Source organism: Amblyomma mixtum, chromosome 1 (genome assembly GCF_055824585.1).
Source record: "Amblyomma mixtum isolate Tamu chromosome 1, ASM5582458v1, whole genome shotgun sequence".
NCBI lineage: Eukaryota > Metazoa > Arthropoda > Arachnida > Ixodida > Ixodidae > Amblyomma > Amblyomma mixtum.
In genome coordinates this window covers 247,303,130-247,323,387 of record NC_143012.1, presented here as the reverse complement: position 1 = coordinate 247,323,387, position 20,258 = coordinate 247,303,130, and the positions used below count along the sequence as shown (strand labels likewise).

Below are 20,258 nucleotides of genomic sequence, written 5' to 3'. Positions count from 1 at the left end.
CTTTGAAAGGATTCTATTTCTAATTAGAACGGAGTGGATGAAATATCTATGGATAAAATATCTAGCAGAGTTACAGTTCGCTATAAGTATGATACTGATTTGCATATAACCTTCAGAAAAGTGAAACTTTTATTACAACATGCTTTTTTCATCCGCACGCTATGACTGTCATATATTTATACGCTGATTCATGTTTAGTGTGAATGACTTGAAGGAATTGGTGAGCGCTATAAAAACACGCAAAAGGGACGAACACACAGGACGAAGCGCTTTCTAACAACTGTTTAGTTGTTAGAAAGCGCTTCGTCCTGTGTGTTCGTCCCTTTTGCGTGTTTTTATAGCACTCACCAATTCCTTCAAGTATGTATTTCCAACTAGCCCCAGTAGTAGCTCTTGTGAATAAAGATTCGAAAACTCTGAAAAGCACCTATGTTATCGAAGTAGGCAGAAATATCCTCCCAGATGGTTGATTGAGTCCCACTGGACATGCCCACCGTGGGGCAGTCAGTACCGGTCACGATGCAAAAGAAAAGAGATAAGAGTCAAAAGAGGCAGCCAAAAGCTGCTCGCCCCAACGGCGGTAACGCGATGGCGACTCATTTGAAGCGCCAGCCGCGTCTACGCACAATGCACTGCTCCGCAGAGGAATCACGTCTCGTCCACGCCGCTCCCTTCCCAACACTTTTCTCGCTTTTTTCTTTTTTTTCTTTTTTCTCGCTTTGCTGTCCGACGCGGCGGGAACTGCGGAATACCATTCCGTTAATGGGCCTCCGTGCCACGTCTCTGCAGTAGCGAACCTCACGTCTTCTCCCCCAGAGCGCAACGGTCGCTGTCGGCGGCGCGCAGCTGTAGGGAATCAAAGAGGTGCTCCCGACATGCGGAAATGAAGGACAATAAAGAGAAAGAAAATGCGCTTACGTCCCCATAAGGGGGGCCCCTGAGTCGTTTTGACTGGACCAGTGATGATTGCAGTGAGTAGAGTGGAGAAGACAGTTTAAATGTCAACGCAAAGTTTATTTTTTTCATCCGGTCTACTCGTTTACAACACACCAAATTTCTAGTCACTTTGCTCTCATTGATAGAAGCAGGAGCGCGCAGCGCAAGCAGAATGCTTAAATGTCCCGCTAAAATGTGTATACCAGATTCTCGGAAATGGCTCTTAAGGGAGATAAATAGAAGTAACAAAAATGAACTAAGGGAAGTGTGCAGCATTTTTGCATCATGCTGAGAGGTAGATTTAGTCGCAGAGGCCTTGATTGTCATGGTACGCTTGCAGAAAAAGTCAGTGGTGGCACTTTGCGTCTCCTCTAAAGAAGCAGGGAAGCTGAATTTTCAGGATGAAACTATGCCAAAGCATAAAAGCAGGCATAGTTTTCGAATTTAGTATGTCACATAACCGCTCTTCTTGAATCTAAGCGAACTTCTTTACTCCTGTGGCCGATACAAAATTCTGCTCTTAAGTATTTGCTGCCGGCTGAATAGAAAAGAAGGAAATTTGTTTACTATTCAATTTTCTTTGGGAAACAAGCTGTTGAAGTTGCCGGATATTTCAATTTTTTCAAGTTTAGCGCCTTTTGCGCATTCTGTCTTAACTAACAGGTGACGAGGTTCAAATGAGCCTTTACGAAGCGTGACATGAGATACGTTATTTCCTACAATATATGCTCTGTACTTTAGAGCTAATCGGCTTCAGTTGGAAGTTGGCGCCAGTCCTGTCCTGTTGTGTGTGTTGTCTTCGTTTTTTAGCGCCAGTACGCCTTTTGCGTAAACATGTCATGCTACAACCAACTAGCTCAAATCAAAGTATTGCTGTAATCGGCTTCATTCGCTGGGAAATAATCTCGCTCCATATTTGGCGTATGATATGCGGTGAATAAGAATACGATGAAGAAGAACACGCCTAGGGCGTGCAAGATCGCAGAGAGAGACTGAAGTCCGTGCAGTAGTAAACCGATCACAGACAAATTGTGTTTGAACAAACGCAATATACCGCACGATTCTTGTCTTCATGGTTAAAAACAAGCCACATATGTCCATTTCATCGCTTTCACGACTTAAAAGTATTACTCTAGGATGGTCCACGTTTCACCAGGGTGGAAATTTGGGCAAGGCGGTAATGATCCATAACATAAGAGTAGCGCAAAACCTGGACGACGGACAAAAGGGGAGAGAACACAAAGCGCCATTGTTGTGGGTTTGTGTTCTCTCCCCTTTTGTCCGTCGTCCAGGTTTTGCGCTACTTTTATGTTATGGTCGACGTCAGACGACATTTTTCCGGTAAGTCATTTTCGCGCTGCTCGAACTCGGTGCTCAGCTAGGTGCGACAAAAAAACGTTATCAGCGCAGCCAACACTACTGCGTATTGTTCCACATATTCGGTAAGGGCTGGAAATTATTGCACGAAGTAAGCGCAGCGCCTCTTACACAAACGGCTTAGGATACCGAGTTTACTATCATGCTTCAGGACTGTGCCGTGGGCACTTCACCCGTGTAACCTCCGCCGAAAGTATTGACATGTCATGGAGGTGAACCACTTCCGTCTCATACTGGGAACAATGTGCCACGCTGGACACCTGGCTTGGGAACAGAAAACACCGTGCTAGTTCACTTCAATCTGATGGGAATATTTCAGATTGATTCAAGTACATACGTATCGCCCCCCCCCCCCCTCCCCCACCCCGCCTATGCCCCGAAATAAATTTGTTTCTAGTAGGGACTGCGGTGGCGGGATTCTGCATGGCAACCGTACTCCTTAAAAGTCTGCCCCAAATAAGCAGTCAGATCACTCTCTTCAGCTACTGGTACTGCAAGTATTGACTAATTATGGGTGCAAACCATCCTCGCCACGCTAGTGGTGATGTGGTAGTAGTGGTGCTATTCTAAGTTTTTTTTTTACGGCATGGACTGGCCCTCATGGCTTCGAATTTGCTGGGCCACCATAGCAGCCATGTCGCAAGATCGTACCCGCACGATTCGAATATAATATTGGAGTATTTTAAACACCCTGTTGAATGTAGTAGCAATTCTTCCAGCACCATGACTATCCTGCAAAGTAAGCAATGGTGAAAAAGTAATAAGCTTTCTGGGTCACGACCAACTACAAAACGTTTAACTGCAAAGTCTTCCACTTGAGATGTTCAGAAAACTTTTCTTGCCTAGGAGTAATGATTTAGAAAGTGTTCAGCGGAAAGCAGCCCGATTTTTTTCAACAACTATTGATGTTACGACTGTCTAACCGAACTCTTAAGCAAAGCAAGTGGTGCCACTTAATAACCATTCCTCTTTCTTGTCTTAAACGGCGCAATAAGCATAGATTCCGCGCTTTAATAAGTTACTTGACCTATAAGAAATACCAGAACAAAATATTCACAGCAATTAATGGAGTGATAAGTTCATACCAACACGTTTAGTTACACAATTTTCCCGCAAGCAACCAGGGAATAATGTTACCCGCGAATGTTGTAAAATCTGAATCTCTGAGCAGTTTCCTTTATAACCACGGATAATTGTTTATTTGAACCATTGAACAGTGGCATCACATGTACCACTTGTAAACAAATACTATTTTTGATACTCTTTATGCATTATATAATTTACACCATGTGTTTTTCCGCGGATGACTCTTTGTCATTCCATGATTTGTATTTCTGTTGTGCGAACTTCATTCTTGCTGACGTTTTTTTCTTTTCCTTTTTGATTGCCTAGATCCATCATATTGTAATCCAATCCTGCAACAGCCTCGAAAACGGTAGCTGTATGTTCGAAATAAATAAACAATTAATTGAGTGGTTCGTCTGGAGCGGCCAGTTATAGCACAGGAGCACAGACCTTTGGGCTAGTTGGTCTAGGCAGTTTAAGCTAGGCGGTTTATAGTAGCCCAAACTGCCTAGTTTGGACTAGGCAGTTATAGCAGTTTAAGACATGATAGCGTAGTTTTCACTGCCTAAATTTTACAGTCGACATGACATTAATACAGTCATAAATTTTGAAACCGAGTTCGAACTCGCACCTAAGTGAAATATACTTCAGCCACAAACCTGCAGCTTTTCACAAAGGAGTTTGTGACACCGGTGAGCACGAACTTTCCCTGCCATTTGACAACCAAAGAAAGTGACGACAGCACTGTCGAGACACTGTGGTACATCGACATGTTCCCCGCTACGGCACACGCGGGTAAAGGACGCGAACATGATGCGCTGCTGTGTCGCTGGCCTGCGAAGCGCTTAATAATTTTGGCCGGCCACCTGCTCTCTTCCGACACCTGCGGCCCAAAGAAAAAAGCCGCGTTGCATCGCCTCCCTCCAGAAAAAAAATCTAAGGCAAAGTGCGCTACGTTTCCTTAAAGTTGCTAAAAATATCGATGGGCACTTTTTGGAGAGGGAGGAATGGCTGGCCAACAGCGTGAGGCTTTGTGATAAGGAGGGCATCTTTCTCGCAACTTTTTCTGGCCTTCGTACCATCCTGCCAAGTTGAAAGTGAGCCTGGAAACGGGTTTGCAGAAGGCCTTAGCCATGAGTGTGCCTAATTACGATTATTAAAAAGTTTACCCCCTTCTTTTTCTTTGAGAGGCACGAGCAGGTAGCCGAAAGCAAGAAAACGCCCACATTACCGATGCCGCTGTGAGGGGCTGTATACACGACGAGCCGTGTCGATACGTCTGCTAATGTTCGTGAGGAATCTCACTTTTTATCGGGCATTTCCAGCCATTACCGAGAAACGCACGAAGAAAATGGACCCTTAGCAAGAATTAACAGACGTAGTTGTATGAGGGAATTCCTCGCTGGTTCTATGGCGCCCGTTTTCGCAGAGTGCCGCAGAAGTCTGTTGCTTCTGCTGATTGTCACTGCGATTACTGTCTCATACTCCCTGTAAGTAATATAAGTGTTATGTATGTGGGCGTGTGAATGAAGCGGTGCTTCTAACAAGCGAATTCAACACAGGTGGGCCTAAGGTGTCTGGGTGGTGTACGCAGAACCAATTGTGTCGTCTGTTTTCGGCGAAACGGTTCCCTCATTGTGCAACGCGGTGGCGTGGCAAACTGAGCTCTCTGATGCTGCATATTCACGAATAGGTTTCAGTGTCCTGAAAAATTCCCGTCTGTTACGTAACGCGTTAAAACCGCAGAAAGCGGCCGCTCTGCAGCTGCCTGCTTTTCGCTAATTTCGAAAGACCTGCAGTAAAGCCTGTGAACTGCAGACTTCCGGCAACCTACTTAACCCCAATGATCGCAGTCATCTAGACCTGGTCACATGACGACACGTGATGGCCTACCGGACGGAATGTTTATGGTCATGCTTTGAATTTGCCTGGGAGGGCTCCGTGTAAAAACGTTTCGGTGAAAAATAAAATTGAGAAAAGCTTTCTTATCTTAACGTCTTATCTTTGCGTACCAGAGGGCTTTAACAGAATGTCCATAAATGTTCAAGTTGCAAGATAGAAAAAGGAGGGTACTAAACAGATAGTGTCACTCAATTCACCCACGTTCGGCTATTGCCCACTGGAGGATGGTAAATAAAAAGGCGATAAGTTAATTGTAAGTTCGATGAAGAAAGGACAGTGAGATCCTTAATCTCAGTGGACATCCCTCGGGTGTTTACAAAAAAGCGTACGTTAGAAATCCTGTTGATTAGATAGTTAACAGCTGGGATAGAAATATCTGAGTCTTTCTTTTATCGTTCTGGGCACATTTCGATGGGCCTTTTTAAAAATGTATAGACAATATGCAATGAACACCTTTTATGCGGAGGTATTTGATTCTAAAAACTAATCTTGTTGACAGATCTGCCGGTCTGGTTGTGTTTTGTGACGACAAACTCTGACACATCTCCAACCAAAAATTTTAATTTGAAACCCAAAGTTTTGGAGCTGGCTCGGCTCCTTTTTGAGGAGTGACTGGGGGCAGCAGTTACTTGGGGCAGCAGCTAGCTACTGACCGCAGTCACCCCTGAAAAAAAAAGCCTAGCCGGCTTCGGAACGCTGGGCTTTAAATAAAAGGTTTTAATTGGAGGTCGCTCACAGTTCATAAGTATTTGATTCCATCGCAGTAAAACGCACAGATCTTTACGAACGCAGTAGTCGAGAGCACTATATGAGTGTAGATGCGTGCACGGAGCATAGAAAGAACTACATCGCTTTTCATTCGGAGCTGGCTGCAACATACACCAGCAGGAGTATTGCTCTGAATACGAGGGAGCGCATGTTTTTCGTTACTAGACGTGATGTCGCAGGAGGCGTCGGCCAGTAACCGAGCGGCAAAGGCATTTACTAAGAATAGTTCAAGAGAGCAGATTCGGTATCTAGCCCCTAATTTGCTGTTAGATACGTTCTATAAAGCCTCAATTTGCGGCTAAATATTAGCTTTGTGAATAACTGTTGATATTGATTTCCCTTTCCAACAGCCTGTCGGGAGAATATACAACGGACAATTCGAATCTATTACAGCGCTGGTTGTGTACATGCGGCTTGTGCATGGAACAGCAGCCCACGAATGCAATTTGCTATGAGCTCCTAAGGCTGTCAGCTGCAACTGATGAGGAGTGGAGGTGTTCGCTAGATGAGTTTTTCCTCTAGGTGGCCTTCTTCATTGAAGGCGAGCTCTGCGGCCAGAATACCAAGATGGGTGCGTGAAGCGAACTAATAAAATTTGAAATTGTGAAGCTCCTGGAGGATATCTTTATTTGCAATTTTCAGTTTGAAGCAATTTTTTTTTGCATTTTACCACAAAGACACTTCAAATACAATTTCACCCTCTTAAACTTTCAGTTTACACGTTTCACTTTTTTTTTTTCACCAATCCACCCGTCAAGACAAGCACGTTTATAAATCGACAAGAAGCCCATTAATTGAGTGACATTTCTGCATAAATATTTCGAGCGAAATTGCGCGCTTGGCTTATGTTCTCAAACTGCCGCCGCTTGTCTATTAAAAAAAATGACACTTTCAAAGCGCAGTCACATTGCAAGAAAAATTAAAAAAACAGAGGTAGAATTATCTTTCTGATTTTGACGCATGGAGTAACGGCGAACAGCCTTTGAGTCTTTTGTCTCCGACAGGCAGTGCTGGTGTTGCTAAAACACGTTAAGGTACATAAATTCATCATTGTGCAAATTTCATGGTGGCGCAGTCTTTCAGAGGTGGCCTTGTTCACTAGCGCCTAATAACTCAGCCCGGCGACAATTTGAACTGTGCATAGCAACAAAATACTTTGTGATCCTGCCACTGTAGTGAAAGGCCCAGCTCGTTCCAGCACTTGTATTTGTAACCCCTCCCACCCCCCCCCCCCCAAAAAAAAAAAAAAAAGAAAGTAGATAAAAGGGAAGCAGGACCTCTCGCAACACAGAGTGTCTTTCTAATTCCACCTACACAATACCTTTATTGAATGCCACAGGTACCCTTAAGTACAAAGCCGACTTTTGCGCGTCCGTGCTTTTCCCAGCTCGCTTGGCGCTCTTCCTATCTGCCTAAAGAAGGGCTCAGAGTTGGCTTTCATGCTTACTTAAACCCACAAAGGCCGGTGAGAGGCGAAATAGAAAACGTGCCACAAACAGTGCGTTGGTTGCCGCTTCCGAAAGAGCTCCATTCTCCAGGTGCAGCCTCAGGTAACGGATTCGTGATCCATCAAACAAACACCCCGGTCGAGGTACACGCGAGAGTGGGCGCTGCGAAATAGAATGCGAGCGCACGTACACAAATGGAAAAAACATTACGGCCACGCAGTGAGGTGAGCGAGGCTGTCTAACATTGGCAACTTCACCGGTCCCTCAACCTACTTGCCTTTAAGGAGCATCGCAGAGCTAGAAACAGAGGCCTGATTAGCGCGCCTTGTTTACTTAACGATTCGTAGTACCGGGTAAGAAAGAAGAGCAGTCAAGTAGGCGGAGAAGCAGTCTTCTTGAAGAGAACTGTTGAAGAAGACCTGTGCAGTGTAGCTACTGTTTTTCTTGCCCCGCCCCCAAGAGTCTAGAAGCGCACTCCATTTTGTAGTCTTAGTCTTATTCAGCGTTAGCTTTACCACGTGAAGTGAATGTTTTGCCACGTCCGCTTTGAATTCTTTTCTGCAGTGCGAAAAAGAAAGAAGAAAGATAGCGTATAGAACGTGCGCAGTTTCATCTTTTCTGTTACCTGTAATTGCGATGCAGACTCCATTGTCTAATTCGCATAAAAGCCACAGTTTTAGAAGACCAGAAATAAACATCTGGAAAGCCGCCAGATAGCTGCACGCTTCCGACCGAAAAGAGGTCTGCGTCCTGTATCTAACTTGAGTCGGTGTTCTTTAAAAGTACTCGCTGGTTCTTAACACCGTGATTTCTCATTCATGGGAAGGTCCTAGGGACAAAACATGCCATGAAGGGAACAAAGAAAATCCTATCAAATCTGCTCATGGGCCCTCTGCCACGTTTGGGACTTTGGAAATGAAAACTGAGTTGCAAACTTCTTGCTTCGATCTGCAAAAATATGCTTTCTTTTGTTTGTTGATTTGTGACTTTCCTCGTTCTGTTTTTCACTAAAATTCTCCTAGAGTGGCAGAGCAGTAAAACAGGAGTTAAATCAACAGAACCATAGAGGTCAAAGACACTGTCATGCATTTGCAACTGGCATGCAACACTGCACCTGCGCCATTAAATACTTGTCTTTTATGAGAGCTTTTTATATCGAAGGATAAAACAGTCTGGTGGTAATCGTCAGCATACGCAATTCGGTCACTGTCGTAGGCGTACCTTAACAGCCCTAATTGGCTCTGATGCGCTATTTTTTCTTGATATGATTAGCATGAAAAAGCATTGAGAGAAGCGGAGACTTCCATATGTTGCACACAATACCAAAATCAGTGGTTGGATCAGATCGCTGGCTACCTTTGCTTTTCGCAGCAAATATATACTCATACAATCGCCTCCCACGCGAGCTTGGCCAAAAGGTAATAACCACGCTTCTATGTTTTGCTCAATACTGGCAGGGGCAGACCGCGTGCCAGCCGAGCCGATGTTTTAGCAAATAGGCTTCTTCCTGCGGAAGCTACTTGGAAGGGCACACACGTGTCGCGCTACAATCTTAGAACACGCAAAACAAACAAAAAAGGCATGTACTAAATAAAGAGACAATAAATACGAAAGAAATATAAAAGTCCCGCAGAACAATTTCGTGAGTGGTTTCTGAGGCAACCCAGTTCACCCGCCATCGTCTCCTGTACAGGAATCGAATCGCTACGGGCGGTGTTGGTCCGCGTCAAAGCAGTGATTATTTTTCGCATTCCTTGCAAGACTGACCTCCATGTGCAGGCATTCCTGGGTGCTTCGCCAGACGCAGTTCGCACGAGGCATTCGGCATTAGAAGAATGAAATTTAAAGTGAAGGTTGCCGCTGGAATGTCCCACTGCTTCCGACGGAGGAGCGAATGTGGGTATTGTCGGCGTTAGAGTAGAATTGAAGGCGACGTTAATCTTCCTGCTGCTAAAGAAACGGAGAATTTCATCCTATACCCAGACATAAGCAAATAATGTCAAGACCAGCATAATATATTTCCACTGTTTCGCTTTCTGTGTAAAGACTATATAATGTTCGAATGTGCCTTGTTAAAATCCAGGCGTTCCATGTGAACTTTGTCAAGACGACCTTTTATTACACAGCTGGCTGCCACTCCGCTAATAGCACGAAGTATTCGCTCACTAGATGCCGCTTACCTTGGCCAACGCCTCCGCCAAGGAGTCAGCAAATCCTTCAATTATTTCCATCCATGCCAATGTTTTGACATACGAATATAAAAATAAAGTGAGTGGTTGGAGAAATCGCTGCTCTAGGACATAGGAAAGAACAGTATGTTGAGCGGAATGCCTGAAATTAAATCTAGGATCCCTGACTTTTGCAAAATCAAACCAGTGTAGCGCAGTTTTATAGTCTGCGGCGTCGCTCTGTCGATAGAAGAAAGCACCAAGATTACTGAACCAGAAAAGAAGACCTCACGTTTTTCGAAGAATGCATTCCAAAATAATTCTTCCGCCTGAACACTATCTGTCGGTTGTTTTTCAGCACTGCCTTCGAGAAAATGGGAAAGAGAGAGAAGAGAGAGTTCTTAGATTTCATCTAAAATTAAGATTTGTCTGCGGAAAATAGGTGTAGATGTTTCGGTGAACGGCTGTGGTACATACGACTTTCTTACTATGTACATACAGATCAGTTAATGGAGAGTATCGTTTCATTTTTACGAGCCTGTTGCTAATAACTCAAAATATAATGTGCACTAACCCAGCAAGAACTACGGAAGCTTACGCAAGAAGTAACGCTCATACAATATTCTGTCTAGGTTGAAAAACGCATGATTGCAACGAAGATTGGACTACCTATGCTGATATATCGATCAATACCAGTACACTACTTATATCAATCAATCAATCAATCAATCAATCAATCAATCAATCAATCAATCAATCAATCAATCAATCAATCAATCAATCAATCAATCAATCAGTCAATCAATCAATCAATCAATCAATCAATCAATCAATCAATCAATCAATCAATCAATCAATCAATCAATTAATTAATTAATTAATCGACCAGTCAATCAGTCAATCGGTCAGTCAGTCAGTCAGTCGCTCAGTCGGTCAGTCGGTCAGTCAGTCAGTTAGTCATTCATTAGAATTCCTACTACTAGAGCTGAAAAAAAAAGATTTGTACTCTCAAGTCCACCACATATAAGAGCGTATTACAAAACCAAATTCATTTTTTCTTCGCGATTACTTGTCATTCAACAAATGAGAAGTCTTATGCTAAGGACATATAGCACCACAAAAATTCTGCAGTTTTTCCTACGCGCGAATACGTAAGGAATATTAATCCATAAAGAGTGCTCTAGTCTTTTGCAGATTTACTTTTCATGATTTCAAAATTTGAGCTCGTTTTACAGCACCACTATATGACACGCCTATATATTTATGCTGTGAATGCAGGGAACAGAGAAATGTTTCGAAGGTCTCGTTTCAAGACATCGTAAAGCTACCAAATTAAACTAGCCGAGTAGACTCAGTTTCGTTTCGTCCGTCTGCAACGGCTATAGCAGAATGTAAGCAGCTCAATGTGTGAATGCTTTCCACGTGTGTGTTAGCAAGAGCGCACTAAACAAAAAAAAACTTGATGTAGACCCTCGTTCATCTGCACGCAGCACAAACCCTTTATTGCATCTAACAAATGCTCAAGGCTGTACTTAAAAACTTTAAGACAGCGTTTCTATTCCGCTCACTCCTTTTTTACGTACAAGTGACGCTGCAACAGTCCATCCCGACGCCGCCGGTGCGTTGCGACAGGTGCTGCTGCGATTTTTATATCAAATTCGAAAGCAAACAGAACAGATAAATAGATGAATCACACTATGAAAATCAAAAGCATACGCTTATAGGGTCTCAGTGCGCCTTGGACTGAGAGTCTTATATTGGTCGCACAAAAAATGAAAGGCAAGAGGCACGCAAAACTCGCGCAGCCCAGTTACAGTGCAGCACTCAGTCCATAAGCGTGCGAATGCGTCCTCCGAACTAGCAAGTAGGGAAACACAGAGGGCAATCTGGGCAGAAACCGCCGCTCGACTGGTACCGCGAGATGTCACAAGTCAGCAGCGGCTGCAGTTGACGACATATTTCAGCCAAGCACCTACTCCCGTGTGAAGAACCCCATCACCTTTCTGCCTGAGGCGCCTTCTGCCTTTCCTCATTTTCCGGCCGTCTTTTCAGGTTTTGGTAATGCGATAATCCTCGTAGCACGTGTGACTTGTCTTGGAATGACGCCACCGAGCGAGTTCTTTCTTTCTTCTACAACAGACGCACTCTCGGCCTCCGCTTACTGCCCTCATTCGCACCCTCACACCCACCTCGACTTCCTTTGTTGCCGCCCTGGGCACGTAATCAGTGCATCCAGGGGAAGGTTACGGTCGTAGGCAATGCAGAGCCATAGTTGTCTTCGAGGTGCGCCCAGACGTGAATGCGTCTTAATTCTGGGGCCATTCAGAGCTACCGGGTCGACATCGTACAGGTGGGACTGCGTGCTCTCAAGAGCGAGCTGAACAAAAGAAAAAAAAAAGACCCATGGAAAGAAATGTGGCCGCAATAGACTGCGACATAGGCCTGTTGTGGTCGATAGTAGCGCCAAGGTCGGCGCTCTATATAAGGCGCCGCCTCCATACAGCGCTTAATGCGCGCTTCTCTCGAGTGTGGGTCTACCCTAAGCAGTCTTTGTACGAAGTCGCTAAGGCAATAGTGCGGCATGTGATTTGGAGATTACCTCTAACACCTTGACTATCGTGCTCTTGGATGTTGCGAACTGTTAGCGCATTCATGGAAGCTCGAACAACTGAACGACCAATTGCTAATGAAGATAAACTTAACACGATGATGATTTTCCACTGATTACCTTCTACTTACGTCGTCAGCCATGCTGTGTGGCTAATGCCCGAGGCAACCGAGATAACGGGGATGTGGTGTCTTTTGAGGCGATCAAGAAGGATAAAAGATTAAAAATATTGTTTTTTCGTCATTTATTAATCTTGCACTCATTACGCAAAGCAGAATCATTATTTTGGCACCAGTATACCCTGTTCTTTAGGCCTTCCTCACTGAACCCTAACCAATCCCTCGTTGTGGGTATGTTCCATGTCACTAAGGCAACAACAACAACTGAAACAGAGTATGTGTATATCGCTCTCAGGTCTCGTATCTTCGACTGGGGTTTTTTGCTTGCCATCAGTTACTTGAGGAAGGTGCAACTACTTACCATTGAATAACGGAGCTTATAGACCTAATCAAAGCCAATCAAATTTAAACATATATTGCTACAGAAAAGCAGCTCAAAAAAAGGAACGAGACAACCGAAGCCACGTACGATGACTGCTTACTGTCGAGCAAGGTTTGCATCAGATTCGTTCAATCAAAAAGAACCATTACTAACATACTCAACTTTTCGTTCCACTTCATTTATTGTGATTTTACTATGAATTTTTTGTCCCGCCTTCGGCACTGACCGGAGACAGAGTGCACGCTGGGCGTGATGTCGCTTGAGGTCATGACGCAGAGCATAAAAAAAACGTAATGAATTAGAAAAAAAAGTCAATCTATGCTGAAGAAACCTGGTCATTTCCTTCATCTACAGCGACGCAGGTCTGAACGTGTAGATTTAATAAACCTTTCTGGGGTCGTTCAATTAAGCGTGCACTGCTAAATCTTCTGAAAAGGTGAAAGGACGAGCAGTATCTGTTCAAGTATGATAACTTTCAAAATCTTGTTGCAGTGAAGCGTCTCACTAGATTTGTGATAAATTATCGCTCCCAAACATACCACGCTCACTTCCCGTTCGCCAGTACCTGGTGAGGAATTCCCTAATGTCCACCTTAACCTTTAACCAACTTCTGCAGGGCTTCTTGTGCGCAATAATACTTTTCATGAAGAAAACCGAGATAGTGATAGGAAAACGTCCAAGAAATAAATAAAACTTTACCTCAAAGAGTACGCATTGGAGGGACAAGAAAATAGACCTCACGCAAGCACGATCGAAAGAAGACATCACGTTGGCCCCAAACAAAAACCTTACAGGTCTTGGTGGCTGCCTTAACTTCTGCCTTCACCTATCCGCTATAAGTTCCTCTCTCATAAACCAGCTTGTATCGTTTTTGTAATGTGCCTTTGTTATCTTAACAAAAGCGTCTTTCGCGAGTAAACATCATTATTACATCCTTATCATCATTATTACAGTATACATCATTATCATCATTAAAACTGCTCACAATTTTTACAATTCGTAAAAATCGGCTTTTTGAGTTACAAGACCGATTTTTTTTTGTTTCTAGCTTTATTCGCGGTGAAGTGCATGAGAATAAAGCCAAGGTTGACTAGCTGGAGGCTGATTGACTAATATTGAATAGTCGACATCTTAAAAGCTACCGTTACGCTCATTAATTATTCAATAATTTTTTTATTGACCACCGTAAGTAATCCCCATATTATTTTAGTTTTTATAATTCCGAAAATGCGGTTACCCTTGGCGCTGTGGCCGAAAAAAGTGGCTATTTAGGCGAGTTACGTGCACTGGAGGAGTTGCTTTGCCTGCAGACTTCTCCAAAACGCATGTACTTTGGCGCACAGTAGGCATATTTTGTAGGGCAACAGCGTACAGGGTAACAATGTTTTGCGAAATTCTAAAATTGATATAGATATTACTTACGGTGGGCAACACGCCTCTAAATAACTACGGGGCTTAACAGTAACACTTAAAAAGTTAAAGGTTGAATATTAGTTAACCAGCCTTCTGGTTAGCACGCCTTAGCTGCATACTGATGTGCTTCACAGCAGGTAATGCTATGCTGAAAAAGTGCTCTTCTAAATCAAAAAGCCGGTTTTTAAAAATAGTGTAAAGTTTTCGGTGAAACATGCTATATATATCAGGAAATCTTGTATGACTTAAGTGCATCTTAGAGCTTTTTCAACAGGGTTAGCGCATGTAGAGCAAGTGCGCAAACAGTTGCGAAAGGCTCATTGTCGAATGGGCACTTTTTGCTGCACAGTAAAAAAAAAAACACTGCTAATGCTTCTTATCATGGATTATTAGCCTTGCCAACACTCGGCGTCATCGAACGTGATTGGCCTACAGTAAAGGCACGCAGAGCGTTGCGACGTTTATGGAGATGCGCACGATCCAGCCAGCTCCGAAAAATGGGGGAATCTACTGAGCACCTCAATCAGAAATAAAAAGATATAAAAAAGAAGAGCACAGTGCCGAGATTGCAAGGCAGACGACCCTCGGTCTGCTGTTCGTGTAGCTTGGTGTTTTCAGAGCGGGCTCAAATTGTGTACTTGCATTCTCGACGCGCCGACATGAGTCCCGTTGCTTCAGCTATCTGCTTCGGCTTTTTCCTTCAGGTTTCTTAGCTCGTTCCTTCGTAAACTGTGCCTGTTCTTGCTAAATTTCGGGACGTCTCGTACGTGTTCAGCTGACGCCTGCCTTTGCAGATGGCACCGAAGCGAAGATGGCGCTGCCTGCCTTACGCGATCACGTTCTGCAATGTGCGCGTGCGTGGCTTCGACAGATCTGACAGAATGAACAGGATGTAGGGGCGGTGAAAGCGATTCAGATATATCCTGGCATGAAGTAAGAATAAAAGAAACAGAATGGAACAAGAAAACACTCCATGAATGGCGATTCTTGTGCTACAGGTGCTGTCTTGTTGCAGGTTTGGTTTTCTTCACTCTCAGCGCCTACACACACTCACGCGTTTCGCTACTGGTTTGAAGCCTTCAAGCTTAGTTTTCGAGATTCTCGCAGGCAAATGAGCCGCATGTTGGATGTTGGACACTCGCATATAGTGATACCTCTTTTCTGCGCAATTGCTGCTTTGGGTTGTTGATCAAGTGTTACGAAGGGAAAGGAACTACTGTAAAAAAAAATCAGGAGTAAAATGATAACTAACGTCGGGTGCACGGTAAAAAAGAACATTAGCACAAAACAATGGTCAAACTATAGTCACCTCTAAAGAGGGTTAAGGGGCCTAGGTAGTCACAGTTAGATGCTTTATCTTATGAATAACGTTTGTGATGGTAATTGGGACCGGAATTCCAGTTCGACTTCAGATAATTTGTTGTCCGTTGTCTCGATATTCCAGCGCTGGTAATTCTCATCTAGGGGGTAAAAATTGACTATAACAAACTAGACATTGAATTACAACAGCCCGATCGAAACGAAGATGTGGTGCTATGGGCTGGGCGGGTAACCTCATTAGTTATGCGATAGAATTTTCCAGGCGTTTCGCGAGCTTGTGGCCGCGCTGCAGTGAAAAAAACAAAAAACAATGCGTATGCAGGGGTCTTGACGCGTGAGTACCTATATTAGTACCGTACACTACTCACGCTACTCTGGCGAAGCGCGCGTGCACACGGCCTCAGCAGCAGCGAGATAAGCGGAAGTTCAAGTTTAGAGGCAGATATTTTAATGACATTGTATTGCGTGGGAGGGAACACCTGTTATATAAGTGCAGTAAATGAAATGTGGCAAACCAAAAATATTCTTACGCAAAGGCTGCACGCTTAAGATGTAAGGGTTTAGCATGCCTAGTTGTCGCGAGCTTGTCTTGCCACAAAAGTATTTTATGTTGCTTTGAATTTTTTTGCCGCACCGTTTACGTACAAACAGCATTTTTTTTTCGGAAGCACGCGAAGCGTGGAACCCTCGTAAGGCCAATAGCGTTGCCCATAGCAGCGCAACAAAGTCGGGTAGAACAAACTGCGTGACTATGATCGCCCGTGCATAACCGCCTCGTCCCAAGCTCCGTGCTGTGCAAATCCCTGCAGCTTTCCACCGCATATCGCAGAGGTCTGGTCGTCAGAATGAGACAGACGGGGAGGCACGCCCTTGCTTTGATTGGGGAAGAGCGGCACGCCTAGGAGGGACGTCTTATCGGGATCCCAGCCATGTGAAAGCCCTGTTCAGCCCCTGGTCGTAGCGGTGGTCGCTCGGTTGGGGTGCAGAACAGATAACGGACCTCCCGTGTATACTCGTTCTTATTCAGCACTGGAACGAGACGACACGCCCCGGCGTTTTGATGGGTTTGCCTCGGTGTTTTACTTTTCTCCCCAAATACTTTTCTCATACCTTCCTGCACGCAGAGCATTGACGATTGGTCGCTTACACATTCATCGTAATGCTTCCTAGCCCGCTTGGGTTTGAATCTCGTGCGGAAGTCTGACAATTCGCCTGCCTGACTCTCTTATACTATGTCGGCACACGAATCTCATCCCGGCTTGTACAATACCTACACGCACCTTTTCGACCGCACGGGACGCAAAACATTCGAAAAGAGTTTGTGCTCAGGGGCAAATCTAGAATGTCAATGAAAATTGAAAAACCATAATTCACTTGTTTTTCAGGCGATTAACTAGTCTCTCTCCAGAAGTTATCGTTGATCTTCAGCAACCTTCAGTTTAGTACAGGCCTCGGCATCTGATTTCTGGACACCGGCTTTGGTTATTTCTACATCTGGACGAACAGCATCGATTTCTTATACAGGTTCATCTCTAGGTCGACCGTTGTAGCCCTCGTTTGGTTTAGTTGCAAAAGCGTCAGGTGGAATGTGCAAGAATTGAGCAGTAGTCAGGTACTCGCGACACGGAAACAGTATTTAAATAATTTTGTAAGTTGTGCGGAGTTCAACATTCCGGAGCTGCACTTCGGCTTTGAAAGACGCCGTGGTTTGGGCTGTGCTTAGTTTTGAGCATTTCAGTTCTTTAGTGCGCACTGGCATCATATGTGGGAGTTATTACTCATTAGCGTCCCCCTATGTGCAGAGATATGGCTTCAAAATAAAGCTCTATAGTTTTCCTACAAGCTTCGCAGTTGTGGGAAGATTTTTCCTGGTCCACAGCTCTAGCCAACGGCCACCGCCTATCCGTGGCAGGCAACGACGGTGGCTCACTGGTTATTGTGCGCAGTTGCTGACCCCAAAGATGCGGGTTCGATTCCGGCCGCGTCGGTCGAATTGTGATGGAGGAGAAATTCTAGAGTCTCGTGTTCTTGGTGATTTCACTGCACGTTAAAGAATCCCAGGTGGTCGAAATTTCTGGAGCCCTTGATTACGTCGACCCTCGTAGCCTGAGTCGCTTTTGGACGTTAAGCATCCATAATCCTTAAACGAAACCTATCCTGGGCAGTCGCTTTAGCAGCTAAGCTGAAGAGGGCGGCCACCAGAAAGATGGAAGGGCCCGACTAAATTGATCAACAACTGAAAGCGGAAACACTGTTAGTGCAACGTTCTACATAGTCATACAGTGCACCTGCATTTTTGCATTCCGTATTCAAAGAAATGCGCGAACGCCGGTCGGGATTTGACCCCGAGTCCCTGGACTAAGCAGCGCAATAGTATCTGCCGCGTAGTTGTAAACACCAGTTTTCTATATCGCAGAGTGTTGTGGTAATAAGTGCTTCCATTCAGAATAAAACCACTTTCGCTGGAGTCATATGTAGACAATGCCGCTAAAGTTACGCGTTACTGACCAAAGCGCATTCTAAGTACAGCAGTTTATCTCGATACATGAGGGCGAGTTCTGGAGACTTTCACTCGCAATACACGAAAGGGATCTCAAATAAGCGCCTTGCAGCAGTAAGGCAAGGCGAACAGGAGTGCTTGCTTTTTAGATGCTGTAGAAATTCGCTTACATTACCTCTAGCATATCTATCACACTCACCCTTTCCGAGTCACTCTCCCTCCACCACAGCTTTTGAATGCAAGACAGAACCGCGTATCAATATCTGAAGGTTACAATCCTTACTACAGCCCTTACAATAATGTTGCGCCGCCGCCAATAGCGAAGAACTTTGCAGTCCCCAGATCACGCTGCTTGTTAGCCGGCCAACTACGGTGGCGTAAAAGGGGAGCAAACGTGACGGCTCCGTTGCCGTCGTAACCTCATTCCTGAGGCCAATCGTGGGCAACGCAGCGCCCAAGCAAGCCGACACACGCATGGCATGCATGATGGCCATTTTGCGACAGGGCAGAGGGCCAGTAAAAACTTTACGTCAGCGTATGTGTTATGACGCGCTGAAATGATGTTCCGTGGCTCGAACGCACGCGGGAATACAAGGCGGCCGCAGTAATGAGCTGCGCGGGAAGAGCAGCCTATCGCAGAGGCTGGCACTGACTCTTTTTGGGTGCAGGATATTGGTGAAATCAGGCGCGTCCTTATTATCTTGCCCGAAAATTGTGGGGGGGGGGGGGGGGGAGGGGGGGGGGGGGAGAAGAGGTCAACTCCGTGCTACGCCTTGACTACAGCACTGCAGGAGCATGCGCGTTGCGGCGAATTTTGTTGCCATGGATACACAAGGGAATTTTTTGTAACTACGCATCTAACCCCTCTTGTCGCGCTAGTCTTTCGTGCCTATACCCAGAAAGGCGACAAAATGATCAATGTCAACTTCAAGGGGAACTTCATTCGCTGGTCGAGCTCCCCCGCGACTGAGGGTCCATTTTAAGGCACCATGAAGGCTGGGCCGGGATACACTTTGGAGGCGCCCGTAGAAACAAGTTGTTCTTCGCTTATGGGCACTGATTACCTCCAAGGGGGTATTCCGCTGTCGTTCCCTCCTGGCGTTCGAGGCAATAAAGGGAAGGAGAAATTCTGCTGTAGTTTGATCCTGGCGTTCGTGACTGTGGAAGAAATTGTACTACGAACTTCTTTTCGTCTCTTCTTACAACATTTTCTTGATTCACCCAAGCAGACAACTTCGTTACATGGAGGTCACATAGCGTCCTGTGTTTTTGTCTCTTTGCTCCGTTTCTCTTCTCTGCACAATGTCTTGTTTCCATGCGTGTGCTTTTCATCGTCCTGGAGTTCGTGGCACAGAGCAAAACTTTCCCGGAATCCGATTTTCGCCTCCTCTACTTCCATCAACGCGGCAATCTTTGTTTTATCGTGATCGTGTACAACCGCCGATGGTGCGTTTTCGTCTATCGGCTAAACTTGGCCCTTCTGAGAGCTTATTTTCTGCCATGAAGGCGTCACTTACTTCTCAATTATCAAAGTGGGCTAATTTCCACAAGTGAAAATTGTTCCTAAGAAGACCATGGATATTGGCATGATAACCTAGTTTCTTAGCTCTTTTACTCGGTACTGTTCAAAAATTAAGACATATCAGAACATGTTCCTCTCCGAAATTTGTCTTTTTGCACACTCCGATTCCGAAATACGTTGTCACTATAATATATATTGTCACAGAAGCTGGTAGGCAGGTTTATGTTTGCCACAACGTCCAAGCGCCAGCGGAAACGGCCCGGCCGGCTAACCGACCAGCGAGCGAGCTCTCGGGCGAAGAGCGCGCCAGCCTCCTCCTGAGCGCGACTACTAGGCGGCGCCAGTAATGCGTTGCGGCAATATTATCCTCCTTAATAAACAGTGAAACATTACATACAAACAAACATATTATGGGTCTTGTCAAAACATTATCTTTGTGCAGACCTTTGGAATACAAAAATAAGAAAAAATAAAAATTAGAACAAAAGCAATGATAAAGAGTTGGCGATTTCCTGAAAGAGAAATGAAGAACTAAAGTCTGGGTGTCTTTCACAGTCGGTTAGTTTTATGCTAATTTTCCGTTTTTGGAACATTGAGTTTTATGGTAAATTTTCGTTTTTGGAACATTGGCGTTTGGTAGTAGGAGAACTCAATGACAGGCGGTTCTCTTAAAGGCTTCTCCATTACCCCGGCCGTTGTAAACTCTGTGTCCATTCTGTCTATAAAATGT

The 20,258-nt window shown here is 44.8% G+C and overlaps 1 protein-coding gene across 1 annotated transcript in view; it reads left to right on the top strand.

The window, feature by feature from the left end:
• The window catches only part of LOC149371413 (guanylate cyclase soluble subunit beta-1-like), a 119,075-nt gene that overhangs the window by 20,280 nt on the left and 78,537 nt on the right, over positions 1-20,258 (top strand). The window lies entirely within an intron of this gene.